Source organism: Nansenia antarctica (assembly GCF_963989245.1).
Source record: "Nansenia antarctica genome assembly, chromosome: 3".
Lineage (NCBI taxonomy): Eukaryota > Metazoa > Chordata > Actinopteri > Argentiniformes > Microstomatidae > Nansenia > Nansenia antarctica.
This window is the reverse complement of record NC_137688.1, coordinates 4,072,394-4,087,393: the sequence shown is the minus strand read 5'-3', so window position 1 is coordinate 4,087,393 and position 15,000 is coordinate 4,072,394.

Here is a 15,000-nt window from a genome sequence, read left to right as displayed (position 1 = left end):
TACAACACCAGAGGAAGCTCCACGAACCACGTTCAACCGCGTTGCACCACAAACAAGGGGTTAAACTCGTTTGCAAACTATGCAGTAAAAATGTGGAACGCCCTTCCTATAATCTTAAAGGAGTGCAAAACACTGCCCACCTTCAAAACCACTCTCAAAAAACATTTAGAGGAGGCTGCAATCCGTAACTGGACCCTCTAAATCAAAAATCAGATTAAAAGACCCGAACTACCCACTGTACATACTTTGTGTTTTGTCCCCCGCCCCCACCTGTGGTGTATGTCCCCACCTGTCCTACCCGCTGTACATACCTTATGTTTTGTTATATTGTTCTTCCCATGTTGGATGTATGTTTATCTTGTAGATAGTACTAGTTATTTGTCTGTATTATCTTGTAGATAGTACTAGTTTTTTTTGTCTGTCTTACATGTAACGATGAATTGAGAATCAAGGACCCCAATTGAAATAAGCCAGTGGCTTTCTTGGGTTTTTATCCTGTTAGTTGACCTTGTATGTAATATGTACTTTCATGTACCTACTTCTGCAAATCTTCTAATAAAGTTTTCAATCAATCAATCAATCAATCATTCTAAACGGAGATAGAACCTTATCATTCTAAACGGAGATAGAACCTTATCATTCTAAACGGAGATAGAACCTTATCGTTCTAAGCTCACGATTTCTTAACGCCACTGCTCGGGTGTTGAACATTGCTTTGTTATACTGCACAGCAACAATCATATCACGCTGGAAACCCCTTTTGATTGAACTGGCCAGCCACTGTTACGGAAAGAATGAAGCCCATTCTATGCATACATACAATCCAGCTTACAGCCTCGTAGCTAAAGCAGGAGGATCCCTGCTGCAGCGATTTGGCACGGCGCTGCTCCCACCTGCTCAGGATCCCAGTTCCCCTACCCATCTCCCCTTGCCACCCGCTGTCTCCTGTGCCAGGGTAATCGGAGAGACTCTTGGGAAGTATATGCTGGCGGTGGCCCCGCCTCGGATGACTGTCATTACTCAGGCCACAGATGCTGGCATGTGCTGGCCCGGCTGATCCATCCAACCAGGAATACCCACAATGCAATTGCCAAGATGCCGTTATGATCATGTATGCATGAATGGGGGGACAAATCTGTTTGGAGGGAATTCATATGCTTTGCTCTGTGCAAATCAATGAGGATTATTATGGGATTCCAGGGGTGATAATGATGGAGATGCTGCATGATTGAACAGCCGTTGCCAGGGCTTAGAGTCCTGTTTGGATCCATTTAGAGCAATTTTTGGAATATGTTTTTTTCCCCAATAAGGCTTTCGATAAGATTACTTTTTTATTTTTTTATTTTTGGCATTTTAGCAGAAGCCTTATTCCAAAGTGACTTACAATCAATACGTTAGACTAAGCAAGTGAATCATCTATCCGCCAGTCGTAGCAGGAAGAGTAATAGAGAGTAAAGATAACATGTTAGTTGTTGCTTTAAGCATTAAAACCATCTGTTAATTTGATGAGCATGATTCATACCCTGTCCATATGCTACCCTGTCCATATTCTCTTTCTCTCTCTCTCTGTCTCTCTCTCTCTCTCTCTCTCTCTCTCTCTCTCTCTCTCTCTCTCTGTCTCTCGGTCTCGTGTGTCTGTCTCTCTGTCTGTCTCTCTCTCTCTGTCTCTGTCTCTCGGTCTCGGTGTCTGTCACTCTCTATCTCTCTCTCTCTCTCTGTATCTGTCTCTGTCTCTGTCTCTGTCTCTGTCTCTCTCTCTCTCTCTCTCTCTCTCTCTCTCTCTCTCTCTCTCTCTCTCTCTCTCTCTCTCTTTCTGGCACACACACGCACACACACACACAAATCATGAGGCCTGTCTGGATGATGTAGATCCATTTGGTGCATATAGGCACACGGACACAACCAACAGCCCCCTGCCAGATGCACTCTGTTTGGCTTGAGGATTACTGACAGCCAGTGTAATTAAACAGCTCTAACTCTTGTTTAGGTAATTACATACATACATACAGCAACCAACCGAGGCTTCTGAAAGCACCCCTCCTCATCTACAGAGACAAACAGGGGGGGGATGGGTGGGAGAGGAAAGAAACACATAACGTTGATCAATGTTAATGCAGGGCATTCGACTTCATATTCGCATCCATATTCTGTCCAGTAATGCGTCTCAATCTGTCCACCGAATGACAGAGGTTCAGAAAGCAGGTGGTGGAATTAGTGAAACAGGTTTTTGACACTGTGTGTAGGGATGGAGCCATGGTGGTGTTGTTGATGCATAATATGTAAATAGGACAATCTGGGAATAGATTGTCAACATACATTTGATTTGCAAGGAGGTGTGTTTGTGGTTGACAGTTATTTTTTTTACTTTCTTCTTCTGAATCATTTCCATTAATTTATTTTTAATCACTTTTAATCCCTTTGCTTTCGTGTGTTCAAAACGTTCCAAACGTTTTCAAAAACGTTTTTCTCTCTCTGTTGATCAATTCTACACGGGTCGCTAAACATGTAGCACAGCCAGGTGGATGTTGCCCTGCCCAAAATCTCTTCTCTCTCCTCCGCTCTCGGTCGATCTCCTACTGAAGCTCGGGGACTAATTAGCTAAGCTGCCCCTAGCTTGCTGGCATACAGCTTCCCAATACACTTATCACTAGTATTAGATTGTGATCATCTCTGTTTCTCACGTGTATACGTGTATGTACAATACGGAGCGTGGAGTAGCTAATGCTGTAAGTTAAGTATAATGCTTTTTGAGTAATTTTTTCTGAGTGGGGCAGTCACACTCATATTTTAAATGTTTATTGTGATAGAGATAGTAGAGGTTTGACAGGAAGGATGGGTGAGAGAGAGAGGAGGGATGACATGCAGGATATGTCCGTGGCCGGAAACGAACCTGGAACCCTGCGGTTACATTGTTAACGCTTAGTCCGCTACGCCACCTAATTTCATCACCTCGAGGATGACAAAAAGCTATCATATAGTGTTGCGAATAGGTCTAAAATTCCATTCAAAGAGGTCTAAAAAAGGTCTAAAAAGGTCTTAAATTTGACTGTCAATTTGACTGTCAATTTGACTTCAATTTGACTGAATACAGTGGACAAATACGCCCAACCAACTAGTGGCGGCGTTTCACTACAGCCACATCAGGCTCAGCCTTACCAGTCATTTGATGTAAAAAAAAAACATAACATAGGAACATTGCTTTGGGAATGTTACTATGACAACGTTTTTTCGCAAGGCACTCACAGCAAGATGTGCTATGTAAATCACCAGTCACGTTGCTGACAAAAGAAGAATAAACTTGACACATGAACCAGAAGTGGCAGTGAGTCTCAGTCTCAACTTTGAGAGACACAACTGCCAGTTCAAAAGCTGTCCCGTTATCTAAGGTGATCAAAATAGTTTTAACGTGCGAAACATTTGAAACATGGCCGCCTTACATGTAAATCGTCAACCGCCTTCCCGGTTAAACGAGGTAGCCTACGTAGCCAACCACCACCGCGGCCGACAGTGACATAACGAAACATGTTAGCCGAGCGAATCCATCCGATCTATAATGTATGTCGACTATATTTAGATAGTCTAGAGGGATCTGAGGGGAAAATTATTCCCCCTTATCTTAGTAGAGGGCTTAGGGGGGCGGGTGTGGGGTGGGTGGGGGGGAGAGAGAGTGTGTCAGAGTATGAGGCTTTATTTAACAAAGGCCGCCCAGCCCACCTGAGGGGCCCTGAGTCTGGGGCTACTCTCTCTGCCCGCAAGGTCACCCGCCTCTCGTCCTGCCTTCCTAATTACCCTGATTGAATTCATTATATATTTGCTCAGTCGGACCTGCTTAACCCCGGCCCACCCCGGCCCACCCCTGCAGCAGGAGAAGCAGTCAGGAAGCCAGGCGGAGTCACCGGGGACCGGCCGGCGCTGCCCGGGGGGGCTGGGGGGGGCTCACCTCCTCTCACCTCCTCTCTTAGAGTCATCAGGAGGAATTAGCATGAATCACAGTCTGGGAGAAGAAGAGGGTTATTGAGGGTTATTGAGGGTTATTGGTGGTGTCAGACAATTCCGAATCACGTTGTTGTTGTGTCTGAAAACATGCAAACAAATATTAACCATAAAATAATAAAATAGGATGTTGTTTCATACAGTGGAGCTGCTTGAATAGGAAGGCGGTTAATAAAGCAGTGTAACTGTAGGGGACAATATTATGACATTATGACATATAATATTATACCATTATGACATATAATATTATGACATTATGACATATAATATTATGACATTATGACATATAATATTATGACATTATGACATATAATATTATACCATTATGACATATACTATTATTACATATTATTATCAGTCATCAGGAGGAATTAGCATTAATCACAGTCTGGGAGAAGAGGGGTATTGAGGGTTATTGGTGTCAGACAATTCCGAATCATGTTGTTGTTGTGTCCGAAAAACATGCTCTCTTATTGTTTATGGATAATGTACTGCATATAAGGAAGTTCTACATGATTCTAGAATCATCACTTAATTCCGTCTTATAATGTGATGAAAAGGATTCTTCCATTTGTCTGAATAGCTATGAAAATTCCGTCTTCTAATAGGACCGATATTTAAAAAGTGCTTGAATGTCAATATTTGTTGGAGTCAGACTATTTTGACATTCATGTCATAAGAAATGTCGTAACAATCATGGAGTGATGCCATGTCTCTTTTCTGGGAAAAGAGGGTTATTGGTGGTGTCAAACAGTTCTGAATCATGTTGTTGTGTCTGAAAAACATGCTCTCTTATTGTTTATGGACAATGTACTGCATATAAGGAAGTTCTAAACTAGTTTTCTACTCTTATCTGGGACTATAACCTTCCCCACGGACACTACATGTTCTGATGTCCTGTTGTAATTGTGGACATGGTCTCTGTGTGAAATTCAATAAGAAATATTAACCATGAAAAAAAAGAAAATGTTATGATGTTGTTTCATACGGTAGAGCTGCTTGGATGGGAAGGTGGTTAATAAAGCAGTGTAGCTGTAGGGGATAATATTATTACATTATGTTTTAAGTTTACGTTTTACTGGCATTATGACATTATAAATATTTCGAAACAGAGGAGTTGATAGTTCCCATTATACGTTATCCAGCACAAAAGTGTTTCATTACAAATTATCTCTTGTGTATAGTCATCACGTTATTATTCCCACGTTATTATCACCCAAAATGACGTGAAAGAGTGAAATTACTTCATCTTCAGAATGAACTATGATGATGTATAAAAATTTGTCTGTTTACTCAATGTCCTTGCGGGCAGTGTCGGTCGGGTTCATCAAACTATTGGAAATAGTTCTCATGGCCGATTTTTCCTGCTGCCGTTGCCATGGCGATTTCGTGCAGTGGGCTCTTATAGATGATGCACCAATCACTGCTGCTGTGTACCTCCTGCAACCCTCTTCTCTCTTTCCTGACAAAATGCTGAGAGAGAGAGAGAGAGAGAGGCAGAGAGAGAGAGAGAGAGAGAGAGAGAGAGAGAGAGGCAGAGAGAGAGAGAGAGAGAGAGGCAGAGAGAGGCAGAGAGAGGCAGAGAGAGGCAGAGAGAGAGAGAGAGAGAGAGGCAGAGAGAGAGAAAGAGAGAAGAGAGAGAGAGAGAGAGAGAGAGAGAGAGAGAGAGAGAGAGGGAGAGAGGGAGAGAGGGAGAGAGGGAGAGAGGGAGAGAGGGAGGGAGGGAGGGAGGGAGAGAGGGAGGGAGGGAGAGAGGGAGGGAGGGAGAGAGAGACTCTCAGTTGGTGTCAGGGGGGTGGAGGGTGTTTTATGGTCTCTTCAGACTGGGACAACAAGAACAAAAACATCACAGATTAGATCCGACTCTGAACATCTTATGTGGTCCTATTTTTAGATGCTAATCAGATTAATCACGTCTGTAAAGAGGGGAATAGAACTTCAGGGCTTTATGTAAATTGATTCAATGACATCACGCATGCTGAACAGGCAGAAGATTCCGTCCTAGAAACCCATGGTAACTACGGAATAGAGGAGTTGCAAAAACTCTCAGAAAAACCCAACAGAATTAAATGTGATTTTCATGGTGGAGATCAGTACAGTTTGGCAAGGAAGGGAATACAGATGCCCTCAGATCAAACTGAATAATGAAGTAGACCTTGAAGATTGGGGTCAGTGGATAGATGCCTTTTGATTTATGTTTTTCTTAGTTTAAAACAGCGGTGTGTGTGTGTGTGTGTAAGACACACTATGACCATCCTGTTAGCATCCCTGTAGCAAGCGCATCTACGATAATATATATATCTGTAAAACCAATGAAATGGTTCTTCAACTGAGTGCTGGCTCTTTTGTGTTACATACTGATAACATAGAAATATATATCTGTGTTCACACAATGTACCAATGACTAACTGTGCCGTTGCAATACTCCTCAATAGTCAGTTATTTCTATCTAGCTGCTGTCCACAGATAGAGCTAAACACAACAACAACTATCGGGAAGCACGATGTTAAAAACCAAACCGTATCTGCACCAAGTATTTTGTGTTGTCGACAGCTGATGGCTTGCTGGGGTCTTTGTCATCTAGCTCTCTATCAGCGGCACCCCATGCTGGCTCTGGTGGGAGGTCTGGAACATGCCAGGTTTCTGACCTCGCCTCAAAGAAAAACAAGCGCTAAGCACATCCGTAACAGCCCTCTGCTGCCTGCATCACAGTCTGGTTGAACACTAACAATACAGCGTTATGCACATTCTACGCCACTACTCATTTGCCTGTTTCAAATGATCACACAATAATTGTGGTTTGAATACACATACCCACACTCACATACCCCCCCCCCCCCCCCCACACACACACACACACACACACACACACACACACACACACACCCACGCACACACACCATGTCATAGAGAAAGCCCTTTTTTTTTTAAACTGAAGGCTTCCACTTTACCTCCCAATTAGAATAGAAGGGCTTGGGTGTCACTGTTCATTTGTAATCATTACAGACATTTGCATGAGCAACGAAAGGAAAGGTGAGCCAGGTGAGCCCAACACACACACACACACACACACACACACACACACACACACACACACACCTACACACACACACACACCCTGTGTTGTGGATTGTGCCTCCTCGGCATCACTGATTACAAACCATTAAATAGTAATGGAGGCAATTCAAAGTCAATTGCATTCATCATTGCACTGGGCCGTAATATAATAAGCCATCATTGCGATCTAGCCGTAATAAAAAAAAAAGGCCCCCTTGTTCAGGAATAAAGTTTTCATCTAGCCACATATACCCACTTAGCCCACAACTGTAGCTACAAATACCCTGGGTGGTCTGTCTTCATTAGCAACTGTTGCATCGTGTTCATAAACAGAGCACCGTAGCATACATCATGTATAACCACCGCACTCAAGAGTCATTTAAACAACGGATGTACAGCAACTGTGAAATACCTCTAATCTCACTGCCATAACTTATTAACTTTGTAATGCTTCAGTTTATCTGGTGTTTGGAGGAGAGGCTGTGTGGGTGTGTGTATGTGTGTGTGTGTGTATGTGGGTGTGTGTATGTGTGTGTGTATGTTGGTGTGTGTATGTGGGTGTGTGTATGTGGGTGTGTGTATGTGCGTGTGTGTATGTGGGTGTGTGTGTGTATGTGGGTGTGTGTATGTGTGTATGTGGGTGTGTGTATTGCCTTAACACTTGAAGCCCCAGGCTTTCATTACTAACCAAAGCTCCCAGCGTGAGGTGTTGACGTTCGAACAACAGTGTAATAATTGACTTAGATCAATACTGTGAAAAACATAATTCACTGGTTTGTGTTAAGAACCGTTAGAATAACACAATGTTGATGGAAACAGAAAACAAAACAACCTCCAGTTAAAACGGTAAGCGCCAACGCTTGATAACAATTAAGACACAAATCTGAAGTAATAATGACATGTAATCAAATATAATTATACATCAGTATGGGAGCTGGTCTATACACCATCATTTGCATATGATAAAATGACAATTGTGGACAGGAACTCACTTCTTCTTTCAGGGGCTATAGGCTATGCACTTCTATGCAAATGCATCAGTAAGGTCGACAGACAGATGTGTCAGTTGTCATGCTCCATCCTGCAAACCACATTCAAAACAGATCTTCTGAGGTTTCTGTGACACGTCTGTTGTACCTTCCACAGGTATCTCAGGTTTCATTCCGTTTTAATCTGACCAACTGTCACTGATGTTGTCTCTTCTGGCTTATAACAAGCTGATATAATAATAATAATAATAATAATAATAATAATAATAATAATAATAATAATAATAATTATTATTATTATTATTATTATTATTATTATTATTCAAAAGAATCTCAGAGTGCTACAGAGTAAAAAAAAACAACAACAACAAAAAACAGCCTAAAACATAATAAGTTAAAAACAAAAACAGCCTAAAACATAATAAGTTAAAAACAAAAACAGCCTAAAACTTAAGTTAAAAACAAAAACAGCCTAAAAACATAATAAGTTAAAAACAAAAACAGCTTAAAAACATAATAAGTTAAAAATATTAGTAAAAAACACAAAATAAATCACAAGAATGAACACATGTCAACAGTCAAAGGCCTTTTTGATTTTTAGGCCTGTCTTAAAAGAGTCCAGGCTCTGTACTGCCCTTAGCTGGCTAGGAAGGCTGTTCCACAGGCTCTGTACTGCCCTTAGCTGGCTAGGAAGGCTGTTCCCTTAGCTGGCTAGGAAGGCTGTTCCACAGACTCTGTACTGCCCTTAACTGGCTAGGAAGGCCGTTCCACAGGCTCTGTACTGCCCTTAGCTGGCTAGGAAGGCTGTTCCACAGGCTCTGTACTGCCCTTAGCTGGCTAGGAAGGCTGTTCCACAGGCTCTGTACTGCCCTTAGCTGGCTAGGAAGGCTGTTCTACAAGCTCTGTACTGCCCTTAGCTGGCTAGGAAGGCTGTTCCACAGGCTCTGTACTGCCCTTAGCTGGCTAGGAAGGCTGTTCCACAGGCGCGGCGCAGCCGAGCAGAAGGCTCGGTCCCCCATGGTGCGGAGCCTGTTATAGGGGACCTGGAGGAGCAAGCTGTTTGAAGACCTGAGGGTGCGGGTGGAGGTTTGTGGAGTGATGAGTTCCTGCAGATAGGGAGGTGCGTGTCCGTTGATGCATTTGTGGGTGAGAAGCAGGACTTTGTAGTCGACCATGAATGAGATAGGGAGCCAGTGTAGTGAGTGTAGAACGGGGGGTTATGTGCTCGTATTTGCGGACTCTCATCAGGATCCTGGCAGCGCTGTTCTGGATGTATCGCAGCTTCTGTGTGCTCTTGCCAGGAATCCCGATGAAGAGCGCGTTGCAGCAGTCCAGCCTTGTCTTGAGGAGATAAAGGCATGGACAAGTTTCTCTGCATCTGACAGGGTTAGAGTGGGACGGAGTTTGGAAATATTTCTGAGATGATAGAAGGAGGTTTTGCACAGGAGTTTTATATGGTCACTGATGGTCACCACAAGAAGGTGGTGTTTAATGTTTGCCTCTATATTTACCATTGATGATCGGTCAGGGCAAGGCACGATGTAAGACTCGGTTACTACGCACACAGACTGTTGTTGAAGGTCAACATCGATGTATTAACACTTAATCAGCCATGGGGGGTCATTTCTAAGGCACTTTTCCCGCCTCGCAAGTTGACCATGGTTATCTGGACTTCTAAACGACCGCTTGTTTTCATTTAGACTAAAACATCTAATAACAGTTATCCAACTCCGAGGGAATTGCGCCCACATGTTAGCTGCTGCGCTAGCCATAGCCGCCTAAGTCACACACACATTACTCTCGCTATCGGCCTTCAACAGGAAACTCTTCAAGGTAATATTCATAATATTTACATATTTCTATGTGTGTTTATCATTTACCTCTATACACCGTTACTGTGATATGCGGGTTGTTATGACAGCACGCCACTGCCGGGGTGGACAACCTCTTGTTTTTTCCCCGCGCACAATTCAGTCATCAGACACACAATCCAAATGGGGAGCTCAGAGCAGACAGTTGTTGTGTTGGCCTAGTTAACTGCTGTTCTGGTTGCCTTTGATTCATGATGCCAGAGATCTGGTGCCTCAGGGAGGATGAAATGTTCCCCACGACATAATTCAATGAAACTGCGAGAGAGTGAGTTAAATGAGATTCAGTGTCATACGTGTGATGAGTTGAACTGTGGGATACACTGAACTTATCCATGGCAGTTTGCCAACAACACAGGCGTTGACTTCTTGCGCACTGATTTTATCCGTTTACTGTTCAACGTTACACTAATACTGGGTAGGGGGCCCTCCTGTGCCTCTCAAAACACCTTAGATTCTTCATGGCATTGATTCCACAAGAAAACATTACATGCAATTCCTGCAGATTTTTCCAGGTGCACTTTCAAGCTCTGAATCTCCCGTGCTACCACGTTATGATGTGTTTTTCAATCGTGCACATCAAACATTGATATATTTAAAATTACTTTGTATCTTTGGATCATGTTTTTTTGTATCTTGGTTGGATCATGTTCTGTATCATGTTATCTGCTATGACAAACAGTTTTCAGTCAACATGTTTCCAACCTAACTTGTGACATGTCTTGAACTGGCCCATATACTGTATATAGATTAGATCAAGTAACAAAGCCAGACTATGAGTCTAGGATATAGGAGAAGCCTCGTATCTAGTGGTCAAGACTACATGGTCAGCAGAGTCAGGACACATCTTATTGGACCAGACTTCCATAGCATAGGAAGTCTATGGAAGCATAGAGACAATATGGAGCCAATGTCGATATTGTGAATTACGACAGACAGATGTAAATCTATTCAATTCAATTCAACTTTATTCGCCATGTGCAGTGCACTAGGAACATGACTTGGTATTCTACCATACTAAACAAGCTACAGTACATACAACAACAAGACGACAACACTCAAGACAAAATATACAGTACCAATATGAGTGGATATTATTAATAAACTGTACAACTAAGTGCAAGAACATGTAAAGCGCAAGGGCAATGATCAGGAGTTATTGAGGAGGGCTTTGGGGAAGAAACTTTTCAAGTGGCGTGATGTTTTTGTCCTTGTGGCCCTGTACCGCTGTCCAGAAGGGACTCGGGAGTAATGCAAACAAGCTGTGAGCTGGATGTGAAGGTTCAGTCACAATCTATTCTCTCTCTCTCTGTGAACTAGTATAAAGGGAGGCAACTTTCTTTAGAACTTCGCTCGGCTTCCAGCTGCCACAGCCGAGCTCGGCCTCTCTCTGCCGTAGCCAGGCTTGGTCTGGCTACTGGGACTGAAGACCTCCATCTCTTCGGGTTACACCTTAACTGCTCCTCCTGAGACTTCTACTGCCCCCCAGCACTGCGTCTCCTGAAGACACGCTTTTTCCCCTTTACTGTGTCCCCTAAGACTTCTACTGCTCCCATTGTACTGTTTCTCTGTTTCTCCAGTGTCTATATAATTAAAAAATAGAAAAACGTTTTTTTAGAAGATGGTGATAGAAGTAGATTTGTCCTTCTATCACAGAGACTGCCAATGGCCCCGGGCCTGAGCTGGATTACTCTTCATGCTATGACTGGTGGATTGATGATTCACTTGCTTAGTCAAATGTATTGAGTCGAAGTCGCTTTGGAATAAGGCGTCTGCTAAATGCCAAACATGTAAATGGCCAGCCGACCCTGCCATAACCAAGCATGCTGCCTTGTAAACATCTGGACAGAATGGAGCCCAGATCTGCATAAAATGATGATAACGATTCAATCTCCTCTCTGAGTCATCAGTGTCATCTCCGGTCACCTGACGAAGACAATATCTCCTTATAACATACCACATTCCAGAACACAAAGGTGTTCTGTTGGATTCAGATCCGGTGACTGGGAAGGCCACCGAAGAACACTGAACTCACTGTCATGTTCATGAAACCAGTTCATGGGACGACTTTTGCTTTGTGACATCATGGTGCATTATCATGCTGGAAGTAGCCATTAGGAGATGGGTACATTGTAGCCATGAAGGGTTACACATGGTCAGCGACAATGCTCAAATAGTCTGTGACATTCAAGCGATGTTTGATTGGTATTAACGAGCCCAACGTGTGCCAATAAAACATTCCCCTCCCCATTACACCACCTCCACCACCACCTCCACCATCCTCGGTAAGTAGAGATCCCTCTTTGCCCATCTTTGCACAAATCTACGACATTGGACGGAGAGAGAGATGGATTCTTCCAGCCATCTATCTCTCCTTCCAATGTCATTTTAATGGAAGGATGGATGGATGGACACATAGATATGTGGGTAGGTGGCTGGAAGAGTGATTGATGATTGAATGACTCAACAGCTGTTTCAGTACATAGGTGCTTCAAGGTCATGGAAATACAGCATGCATGCTTATTATTTATGACAGGCACTATCTGCATGTTCCATGCACTGTGAATGTTGAAACAGGAAAAGTCATTGCCCATCCTCTCTCTGTTTGATGGGATTTTTTATTTTTGATCGCAAGGTCGGCAGTTCGGTGGTTCAAACCCCGACTGGCCACGTGTCGAGGTGTCCTTGAGCAACGCACTGAACCCCCTATTTGCTCCAGGGTCGTCGTCTATGGCTGACCCTGTGCCTAGAGCATAACATACCAAATCCCAACAATTGACTGACAAGTTGATTGCATGGCAAAAAAAAACTATAATAAAATGATTTATTATGATCATACTTCTTGAGAACATGCATTGAAAACTGGCCCACATGCAGGTGTATAAACTGTAAAAGCGGACAGGAAGGGAAGCGATGTGACACAGTCCTACAGTCCCGGGGCTCAAGAAGTTAAACAGCGTCCTCGTAGCGACTCATTACCACGCCTGTGTTTCAAGGGCGCTCTCATTAGAGACAAATTAAGTGATGTGGCGCCGATTAACATCCCAGCGATCAGGGTGGATTGATGAGTGTGAAGGTGTGTGTATGTAGAAGTATCTGTCGCCCACCTGCCATCTGCCGGGGCGAGACTCAGACAGACAGACAGACAGACAGGTTAGAGATTAGACTCAGCCAGACAGGTTAGAGATTAGACCCAGACAGAAAGGTTAAAAAAGTGAAGTGCTGGAGAGTTTAGCGGTGATACTGTACCAATGGACCAGACCTTTTTTTGGAGGGAGGAGGAGATTTTCAGAAAGCAATCCCCAGGTGACCTCTGTACAGGAAACACAGATGAGAACTCAAGGACATGTCCCAATGTGCACCCCGGTGGAGGGAGGGAGGGAGGGAGAGAGGGAGAAAGGGAGAGAGGGAGAGAGGGAGAGAGGGAGGGAGAGAGAAGGAGAGAGTGGGAGGGAGGGAGGGAGAGAGAGAGTGGGGCGAGGAGGAGAGAAAGAGAGGGAGGAAGAGACACATAGAGAGAAAGACAGAGAGAGAAGGCGATGAAAGAGAGAGAGAGAGAGAGAGAGAGAGGGCGATGAAAGAGAGAGATGGAGGTAGAGAGAGAGATATTGAAGGAGAGAGAGAGAGAGAAGGTGATGAAAGAGAGAGATGGAGGTAGATAGAGAGAGAGATTGAAGGAGAGAGAGAGAGAAGGTGATGAAAGAGAAGGGAGAGAGAGAGAGAGAGAGAGAGAGAGAGAGAGAGAGAGAGAGAGAGAGAGGAGAGAAGCAGTGTAGCAGCTGAAGGAGAAGTCTCCTCTCTCTCTCAGGTGCCCTTCACAATGCCTGTTTGAGAGGTGGGAGGCTAGCCAGGACCCCCTGAAGCTGCATCAAAGGCAGAAGGATGAGGAGCCTCTGAGGCTGCTGATCTTTAAAACGCAGGCTTAAATTAGACATGGAGATGGGGCTCACTGTGTAGATCAGAGGGAGGGAGATAACAGAGGGAGAGAGGGAGGGAGGGAGGGAGGGAGGGAGGGGAGAGAGGGAACAGGAGAGGAGGCCGTGAGATAACAACACAGTATTATTACGAAATGTCCTTATATTACGTCTAGGCAATGTCCTATTTAATCAAAAATAGAAGAAGATTAAAAACTAGATTAAAAACTATTTTTCTTTTTCTGTGTTAGCAAAGACTAATGTTGCGGTTAAGTAGGATTAGGCACTTACTGTGAGTGCTTACATCTGATGGTAATGGTTAGGGTTGGGCATTTAACTGTGAGTGGTTAGGGTTAGTGGTTAGGGATAGGGCTTCTAAGTGGTTAGGGTTAGTGGTTAGGGATAGGGCTTCTAAGTGGTCGGGGTTAAGTTATGAGCGGAAGGTATTAGCGAACATTAGCAACAAGAATTAGCAACAACAAAACCAATGAAAGCACTTTTGTCCAAATTGTCCCGATTATGCAGATTTGAACGAGTCAAGTTTGTATTGCAAGTCTTGGTTGGATACACCCAGCCTGACCCCCAAGCTCCAGAAGTAAATATTGAATTTGTATAATCGCTGAGATACATTTTATAATGCTTGAACCTCATGTGCACGTGCAGGTTATGACTCTGCGCTGGAATCACTGATGAGGGGCGACAGGGAGGTGAGGTAGATGGGCAGTTGAAGTTTGAATTTCCAAGCTGAGTTTGGGAAACTTTTTTATTTACATTGGCATTTAGCAGATCATGAGCTTAGAATGATAAGGTTCTATCTCCGTTTAGGGCAGTTCAGAGATATTGAGCGTCTAAGTTTTTACATTCCATTATGTTTTGTGAGATGGAACCGTTGTATTTTATTAATTACTAACTCAAACATGTCAACATTTTAAAAATAACACCACACAGGCATTAATAAACACCTAATGGATCAGATTATGTAAAAAACTCAATTTTGACCAAAAATGGAGATAGAACCTTATAATTCTAACGTCACAAGATGCCTTTATCCAAAGCGACTTACAATAATATATTTTTTTCTAACTAAGACTTGAGTGATTGTGTGACGTGTTGTTCATGGTATTGTGTGTATTGTGTTCTGTTCATGGTATAATTGATCCATACCAAGACATATTAAGC